Raw genomic sequence first — 9,260 nt, 5'->3', positions numbered from 1 at the left:
GTTCCTTTGGTGTCTCACTGCCAGTTACCGCCGTCCGATCCTCCTCTCGCTCCCTCTTACGAGTATGAATTTCATTTTCTCCATCTCTCGCTGTCTCTCGTTTATGATTGTGTGTGTATTCTCATCGCACTTCTTTATTTACTTTGATTTATGTTCGAAGATTAACAACTCAGGCGCCCAAAAAGAGAGGAAACTTTAATTAATTGCCATATTTCTTACCTCTTAGCGTAAATGATGAAATCTCTTGTTTCTTGGTGTAAAAACGGAAAATCATTCTATTTTGCTTTCCGGAGTGATTAGACTGTCAACTGTTTTTGGTGGACAAGCTTAATCCATTTCCTTCTAACAGAGGTTAATGCATTAATTCTCTTTTAAAAAATAGCTAAAAATAAATTTCATTATAAATCGTACAAGGTTCAATCAAATTTTTATACTTTGACTTTCCTGTATTTTGAAAATTAGATCACGAGTCAGACCAGAATCAACTATTTAGCTCATTTTTTTATATGTACATCTTCAAATTGGGATTTTGAAAAGATAATTAAGGCATTAACCTCTGTTAGAAGGGAAATGGATTAAGCTTGTCCACCAGAACAGTTGACAGTCTAATCACCCCAGGAAGCAAAATAGAATGATTTTCCGTTTTCCACCAAGAAACAAGAGAGTTCATCATTTGCGCCTAAGGAAATATGCTTTAAACAGGCTGTGGTTATTACAGAACTGGTTATGTATCAACAATACATAGTTTGATTCAGTTAATAACTAGTATGCTTGGTTCAAGTTGAAAAGAGTGGCGAATCGAAGCTGCTTGGTTAATGTTATAGGGTTTCTATTCATTCTCTTGTTTTGTCCTTCAATATTTTGTTACTATTATGTTTTACTTCTATCAAATTTATATTTTTCTTCTACCTCATTTATTAATGTCTTGTCACAATGCTAGGTGCTGATGTGAAGAAGAGCGTCGTGGTGACCATCTATTCAGACAAAGGTCTCTGTCGTGGAATTAACTCTACATCTATCAAGATAAGCAAAGGGCTCCACAAGTTGAACTCTGGTATATCTCCCAAGCTACTGCTTTTTTGCTCCCTCTTTTTGGTATCCAAATAGATGCTTATGAGTTCAATATCTTAATTCTGAAGGTCCTGAAAAAGAAACAAATATGTTATTTGGGAGAGAAGGCTAAGGCTCAATTAATTCGGACTCTAAGAAGGACATTGAGATAATCATAACTGAGTTGCAGAAGATCCTTTGAACTACACTCAGGTCTGTCGTTGTGCTTTATTTGCGACTATGAAAGAACCTTTAAATGCTTGATTTCTTTATTGCCATCTTTGGTCATTCAGGAGTAGGATATATCACATTAAGAAAAATCCAGTCATATAATGGGAGGACCAGCAATTATAGATTAATTTGATAATAGATCATTTAACCGGTTGGTTTAGAAAGGAAAGACTCCATTTGGGGCAACCTACTGACCTGGGATGTGATAATAGCCAGAACAGTAATTTAAGGTAGGGTTGGAGGTTGTCTTGTTGTGGATCTAATTAGAGTTTGATAAATGGTGATTTTGGGTTGAATGAGAATGCTTTAAGGTTGGTTAATCTGTCGTAGTGTTGGAAATTAAAATAATAAGAGATAATATCCTGGCTTCATTGGTAGATCTCCTCAGTCTTCCCATAAAAGCCATAAAGGCTTCATATAGGATTAGGTATTGTTCACACAAACCTACAGAGCTTACAGGTGAAAATTCTCCAATTGTTCTCTGTTAGTTGAATAATCTAATTTGTACATGTATGTAGTCTTTAGTTATCCCACTATACATTTAGTAGATTCCCAAGTGGGAGCTACCAAAATTGACTGAATGAAGTTCGAACTGATAAGGGGAATATGATAATAGAAGCAAACTTTTAATGGACCTTTGGTCTCAAATCTAATATTTAAGACAATTATCAAATGCTGGACTCATAAATCCAAAAGAAAGACTATATTTTAACACATTTCAAACTGTTAACCTGAGATAGAATATAACATTGGCACTTATCAATATCAATTCTAGCTTTAATTCTTGGTTTTAAAATGCGGGATGCGCTCTGATGCGTTAGTTCTCCGAAGCCGATGCGTAATGCGTGATGATGATGCGCTCGCATCACGAACCGATGCGCCAATTTTCACAAAAAAATACTTTTGAACTAATTTTATACCTTGTAAATACTTATATATCAAAATACTTCATTAATACCAAAAGTAGTTTAATAGTACTTCATAAATGTTGAATAACAAAATAGACAAATACGCGTAGGAAAATCAAAACAACCAAAAGACAAATCAACAATAGCCCCCACTTCCCTTTCTCCCACTAAGTTCTCCAAACTTTCTCTAGTCACAAACTAAATGTCTCCAAGATCCCCATCATTAAACCCGAGCACGTCTCCATCTCCCTCATCATCATCAGTCACTCCAATGTCTTCCTCCATCTCATCTTCATCAACAAGAGCGAGTATTTTTCCTTTATCATTTCTTGATGGGCCGATCCCATCATCACCTCCTCTTCTTGATCCTCTAGTGAAATGACTTTACTCATTAGCCCCGGAAACTCTACCCACCACATCCCATGTAAGATCATCATCAAGAAACACCAAATCTTCATCTTAAAATAACTAAAAATTTAATTTGAACTATAGTGTGAATCCATATGGTTGAATTAATGCGAAGAACTAATTCAACCGAGTAGTGCATCGAAACGCATGCCCATTATCGAACAGAAAAAGATCCGTTACTAAGCCCGCCCAAGAGTCTGAGGCACGCGTCACATCCTCATCAACTAACATCCATGCAAAGCTGCTCAATCAAACACGCGCACAATACTCCAGACTCAATTACAACATTACACCTTTCTAGATAATACGGTACACGCGTATGATAAAGGTGTATTAAATATACACTTAACCTCCCTCCTTATAACGCCACCCTCACAGCTCTCTTTTCACCTCAACATCCTCTTTCATCATCTTACACTCCGTTTTGCCCTTCTTTTGTTGATCTCTTTCATTGTACGATCAGGGCTTTTCATCATGTCGAATGATCAAAAGAAACCCATGACTCAGAAGCTGTACGAGTCAGCTCCATCATCTCGGTAGGCGGCCAAGTTTTTAACGGCGACCACACTCAGTGCAACGTTGCTTTTCTTGTCAGGGTTACCTTGACCGGGACTGTGGTGGCCAAGATTTTACTAAACGCCCAAAAAAACTTTTACTAAACGCAACGGCACGCATCAACCGCATCGGATCGCATCAGACCGCATTATGTACCCCTACCGCATGATGCGCGCTTTTTTAAACCAAGCTTTAATTAATGCTCAATTTGTCTAACATCAAATGCATAATGCAATCCCAAATTCACTTGGAGTTCAACCTTAACTTTCCGTAATCCTTCCTTTACCTAGCCACCTTGCCTTTTGATAAATTTGTCCTGTACACAATGTTGTAGACTGCAGTTGACTGTGTTAACCAGCAACCTTTTTGGATGAACTCTAATTTTCTAATATATTTGAATCTTGTTTTTTTTTTTTGGACTTTTTCTACTGTTTTTCTCCATACTTGCAACATTTGTACTTTCAGGTATCTGTTCTTGCTGATGAGATCTTAAAGAATGTGGAGTATGATGCTTTGAGGATTGTCTTCAACAAATTGTTGGTGATAAAGCATTTGACTCTATAAATAGAGAATATGATTTAACCTTTAGTACGAGCATGAAAGAATTATTTTGCAGAGATGTAATATTTTTAATTCTTTGCAACTTTGGGATTTATGTTGTATAAATGTGTTTTATACAGATGTTGAAAGAGTGTTTAGAGATATACCGAGTTTTTATAATACATGTGATATCATATATTTGATTATCATATTCAATTTTATCTTATATGCATGTTTTATTTTATGTTTTATCGTTTTAGTTGTTTTTCACTTCCAAATTTCTTTAATAAAAGCTTACTTGAATTTTTATGTTTAAAGGGATTTTTAATATTTAAGCTTTTGAGAATTTGTAAAATTGTAATATTTTGAGTGATTTTGTATCTTTATTGTATGCATTAAAATTTTATTTTATTATATATATATATAGATAATAAAATTTAATTAACTCAATTTTAATCAGTCCGAAACCAGTTTAATTTTACAAAATATGTAAAACTCGAATTTGTTGGGTTTTCTTCACTAGTCAGTCTTCACCAACCAAGTGTGCCTTTTGTAATTATTTTCGGCACAATCAGAAAGAAATATACGGATAAACCACATTTTCAGTCCTTAATTTTCCCTTTGTGTTGATTACTCAAATTATAAAATTTCTGATCTTTTCACCTAATTTTTAATTTCATATTTTGTCACTTCCGATTAAGTATGCAATGTTTTGTTTTCTTTTTCAGATAAATAAATAATTTTTTCTTAAATTGAAAATTTTGAACTTTTTAGTTCGATGATATTAAATATTTCTTTCAAAATTAAATGATGAAAAATATAGAAAATAATAATAATAATATATTTGATTCTACAATAATTAGAAGATATAGATTATATTAGACTAAGGTACAATCACAATTTGAACTTAAATTTTATCCATTTTGGAAAAAAAAATTGAGAAGAAAGACATTTTAGTTTCAAACTGATAAATAATGTCTGACGATGGTTAAATGATAATGAAAAGGACATTGATGATAAAGGAAGGAAAATAAAATATCAAGTTAATTCCATTAAAAACGCTCTAAAACACAATGTTTTGTTACTGCCTAAAAAAATAAAATTCAAAGTTTGGTGATAAAATCGGTAATAAGTAATCCAAAGGAATAAAAAGATAACATGAATGACTATATTAGTAATTTAACCAAAAACTATTCCAACAACTTTAGAAAACATACATACTTACCAACCCAGAGGGAGGGAGAGATCCGAAAGCAGTAACCACAAACTCCATTCAAAAGCTTTGAAAAAGCTACAAATCCAATCTCCAACATCTTTGCACTCTCAGCGGTAAGCTTCGTTTTGCCTTCCTTGTTAACTTTCTGCATGTTTCAATGTTTTTTCTTCTCAATATTTCTTTCCCTTAATCTATGGCGGTGTCTGATAAAATGCGAGAATTTTGATTGTATGTTGTACTTGTACATTTTCTCATATGGTTGTGTTTTTAATGTATAGTTTTCCTTTGAAATGGGTTTTGTTTTGTTTCTTCTGGATATGGCTTGTTAATAGATTCTTTTGATGGTATTGGAAGATTTTTGCTTTGCTGTTTTGGATTGTTAGAAACATATAACTTTGTCAATGGAAGGATTGGCGAGTTCACGAATCATTCCGATTCCAGCTTCTTGTAGACGGCATTACTCTGCTTTTCTCCCTAAGTTTTCCTTGCAGTTAAGGAAAAACTTGAATAAGGGTTTAGTTCGGATGGTGAATCGTCCCGATTCATTGGATTATATTGCCGCTTCAATTCAACCATCAGAAGCCTCAACTACTCGGCACATTGATAATAAGCAGCCTTCCAAAGGTTTTATCCTAGTATTTCAAGCGGTTCACTTTTTATATTGCTTTAATCGAGTTCCCCCAAAATGTTGGATAAATAACAAGAAAGGGTTTAATTTTAAAGTTGAATGGCTTCCGAATTTATGAGCTTGAATGATGAAAGCCTGAATCTGGTTAAGAGTTTAAAGTTAGAATGCTCCGACTCTTTGTTTTTCTTGTGTCGACATTTGTGTTTAACACATGAATATGGGGATATGGTCTACAAGGATCCTCTGAAAATGCATAGAAATGCATGGAAAAAAATCTGATCATACCTGTATCAGACGCAAACTATTTGACATTCAAACCCAAGTTTGAGTAATATATTTTTTTTTATGTCTTGAAAAAGTAATTGTGATTACCATTATTGATAGTCTCCTTTATTACATTCCAGAGGTTCTTGAGCTGTGGAGAAGTGCTGATGCCGTGTGCTTTGATGTTGATAGCACGGTATGTGTAGATGAGGGCATCGATGAACTTGCAGAATTTTGTGGGGCTGGAAAGGCTGTTGCAGAATGGACTGCTAGGTTTTTCCCCCACATTTTTAATTACTTCAATTCCATTGTGAATCATAGACGGTTGATTCTTTTTTTATATATATTATTCTTTTATTTTATTTTATTTGTAGAGCAATGGGTGGTTCTGTTCCTTTCGAGGAGGCCTTATCTGCCCGATTGTCTTTATTCAAACCTTCCCTATCTCAAGTCAAGGATTATCTCGAAAAAAGGGCCCCTAGGTACAAGGCTTATACTTCATTGTCTTGATTATATCTTGATATGTTCATATGATAACAATGCTTCTCAGTTATGGATAGTTAGTAGCGTCAGATTAATACATTCTGCTAACAAGTCCGTAATTCGAATTAAACTTGCAATTTTTGTGCTGCAATATGTTCAATATTTGTTTTAAATATTGTGACATCTTGTTATATTTGTTTTAGTTGTAGTGCTTGCCCTGTTGTTGCAAGCGAAGTTTCATTTAATTCAATTATTTTAATGTTGCTACATTATAACAAACTAAATTCCGGGGCTTCTATTTTGTCATTGGCCATTTGTCTCTGAAACAACCATCTTAACCTTTCCCAATATCTTACATGTTTCAGAACCTTAAACCCAGTGTTCTATAGCCAACTGTCCTAGGTTAGTGAAGTCAAGCTCTCATCTTTTATATAATGTTTCTCAGTTTATGATTTAATAGAAAGTGATTGTCACATAAGGTTTTTTATTTGCCAAAAACTCATATTAACTTTTATAATTGTTGTATGTAATTTAAATTTATAAAACTTGTTTGTTGCCCCTCGGTTTGGGCTTTCCTAATGTTTGTATATCATCATTTAGCAATACTATAAACCAAAACTATGTTCTCCAAGAAAATTGCTACACTAATATAATCATGGAAGGGCGTCAACTTCACGATGAATTAACCATTTTTTTTATTTATGTTTGCCATTTTCATCGTCTTCTATTCGACATAATGATTTAAGGGCCGTGTTCATTGTTCTTCTTACTGATATATAGGCTTTCTCCTGGCATAGAAGAACTAGTCAAGAAGCTGAAGTCTAGGAATACCAATGTTTATCTAATTTGGGGCTTCCGCCAAATGATCAACGTATGCAACTATGCTTCTAAATGCTTGAAAGACTATCTATGTTTTACTTTATTCTGTTAAGACATTCAAGGGTTTTGTTTTCCATTTTGATGGGCATAGTCTAAAATCATTTGCAATATTCTGAAGGCATTGAAAATGGAAACTCGAACTTAAGAACCTGGAAACAGAGCTGGGCTAGGCGGGGGCAGTGGCCCCTCCCCTTAAAAATTAAAAATAATCATATATTTTAGACTTTTTCTAGGTATTTTCTATCGAAATCTGTTTTCGTTTTCATTTAAACACAAAGTGGCAAATCCTTGCATGGCTTTAGGTCCTAGACATGCAGCAAAATGCAAACGGTGACTTGGGAGAACAATCAGACAGGGTTTCAAATCGCGGTCGCGGTCACATTTTCGGTTATTTCGGATTTACGGTGATTGCGGCCGTCGCGGGTAACTCGGATGGCGGCGAAACCGCTATATCAATGACGAAATCGCGGTCGCGGACCGTTTTTTGAAACCTGCAATCAGATATAAAACTATTGAAGTATGTATGATATGGTTAATGTTGTTTTACAACCAAACAATGTGGTATCCGATGATCTGCTTTATAAGTTTAGAGTCATTATACAGCATGTAGGTTCCTTTCCATTAAAACAACCTTGTTATCGGATATTACTATAATATTTGGTGGTTAATTGAGAAACTCTTTTGTAGCCTGTGGCATCAATCCTCGGGATTCCACAAGAAAACATTTTTGCCAATCAGCTGGTCTTTGGAAGTTCTGGGAGTTTCTAGGATTTGATGCTAATGAGCCTACTTCAAGGAGTGGAGGAAAAGCTACGGCTGTTCAACAAATAAGAAAGGTGAGTCTTGTTTCTGTTTTTTGTATCGGTTGGCAAAAAGTTCTGTTTCTGAGTCTGACTAAAGAAATTTTTCAGGTTAAGGGATTCAAAGCATTAGTCATGATCGGTGATGGTGCTACCGATCTTGAGGTTAGCAAATTCATCTGAACTTTCTCTTATATAAACAGAATGTGACAGAATCCATCTTTACGCAAGGGTTGGTGGAAGTTAGTCGTTCCTTTTTTTTATGCATGTTTAAGCGGAAGGTCGCTTCATGTTCAACATTCTTTAAATTTGAACAAATTATTAATTGTGTCAAATGTATCTCGTTGTTTGGGAGAATGATGGAGAGGGTGTCTCTGACATATCCCGAGTTCATTGTCTATTCATCGATTATAATGTTGAGCACCTATAGTCTATCGGATTGTTTTGTTTTTCACATCTTATTTTCATCTCAAAACATAGGCCTGTAAACCAGGAGAGTGAGGGTAAAGGTGTCTCAAACATATTCTGAAGTTCATTGTCTATTCATTTAGTTGATTTAAATCGTTGAGCACCTATAGGCTATCGAGTTATGTGATGGATAAGGGCAATTTCTGGGCTTTTTAAACTAAATCCCTTCTTGTAATTGAGCAGCATTTTTCTTATTAGATGCGGTTTTTCTCATTTGATCTTTTTTTCGTCTCGCAACATAGGCTCGTAAACCAGGAGGTGCTGACTTGTTCATTTGCTACGCCGGTGTTCAACTCCGTGAGCCTGTTGCGGCGAGGCTAATTGGCTGGTCTTCAACTTCACTGATCTTATAAATGCCTTGTAGTAATTTTCTTTCTTTCTGATTTTGTTTTTCGATATAAGTTTCCTTCAAATTCTCATCAAGCATTCATTCATGGTGTTCGTGCAGCACTTATGGCCGGATTGTGCGAGATATCTAGGCTCAAAAGAAGCCTTTAGCTTTATTACTTGGACTAAAATGAGATATAAATATATTTGAAAAGCCCATCAGGGTTCATATTTTATTATTCATAGCTGAATGTGTCGAATGTAACTGTCATAAAGAAAAATGAAATATGAAAAAAAAAAGTGCTACAATGATATTTATATACGAGTGATTTTTAGGTAAAATATTATCAAGACCCATGAACTTTTCCTTTGTTTTGAAAATAAGCCTTTTGTACTCTTGTTAGACCTAATTACCAAAGGTTCTTCAATTTCTTTCTTGGGTAAATTACACCGGTGACCATTTAATTATTGTCAAATTTCATTTTGACCATTGATGTTTCTAT

At 34.6% G+C, this 9,260-nt stretch overlaps 1 long non-coding RNA gene and 1 pseudogene across 1 annotated transcript; both read left to right on the top strand.

Moving 5' to 3' along the window:
* Positions 1–3,762, top strand: LOC120172240. Its single transcript, XR_005520946.1, has 4 exons — positions 1–62; positions 941–1,054; positions 1,140–1,263; positions 3,618–3,762. It is a non-coding gene; the product is annotated as an uncharacterized LOC120172240 (long non-coding RNA).
* A 1,155-nt stretch (positions 3,763–4,917) lies between these two features.
* On the top strand, positions 4,918–8,968 carry LOC120172180 (annotated as a pseudogene).
* Positions 8,969–9,260: the final 292 nt, after the last annotated feature.

The sequence above is a fragment of the Hibiscus syriacus genome, unplaced genomic scaffold, assembly GCF_006381635.1.
Source record: "Hibiscus syriacus cultivar Baekdansim isolate YM2019G1 unplaced genomic scaffold, ASM638163v2 tig00111847_pilon, whole genome shotgun sequence".
Taxonomy (NCBI): Eukaryota; Viridiplantae; Streptophyta; class Magnoliopsida; order Malvales; family Malvaceae; genus Hibiscus; species Hibiscus syriacus.
The sequence above is the reverse complement of the archived record's forward strand: the minus strand, read 5'-3'. Positions and strand labels throughout refer to the sequence as shown.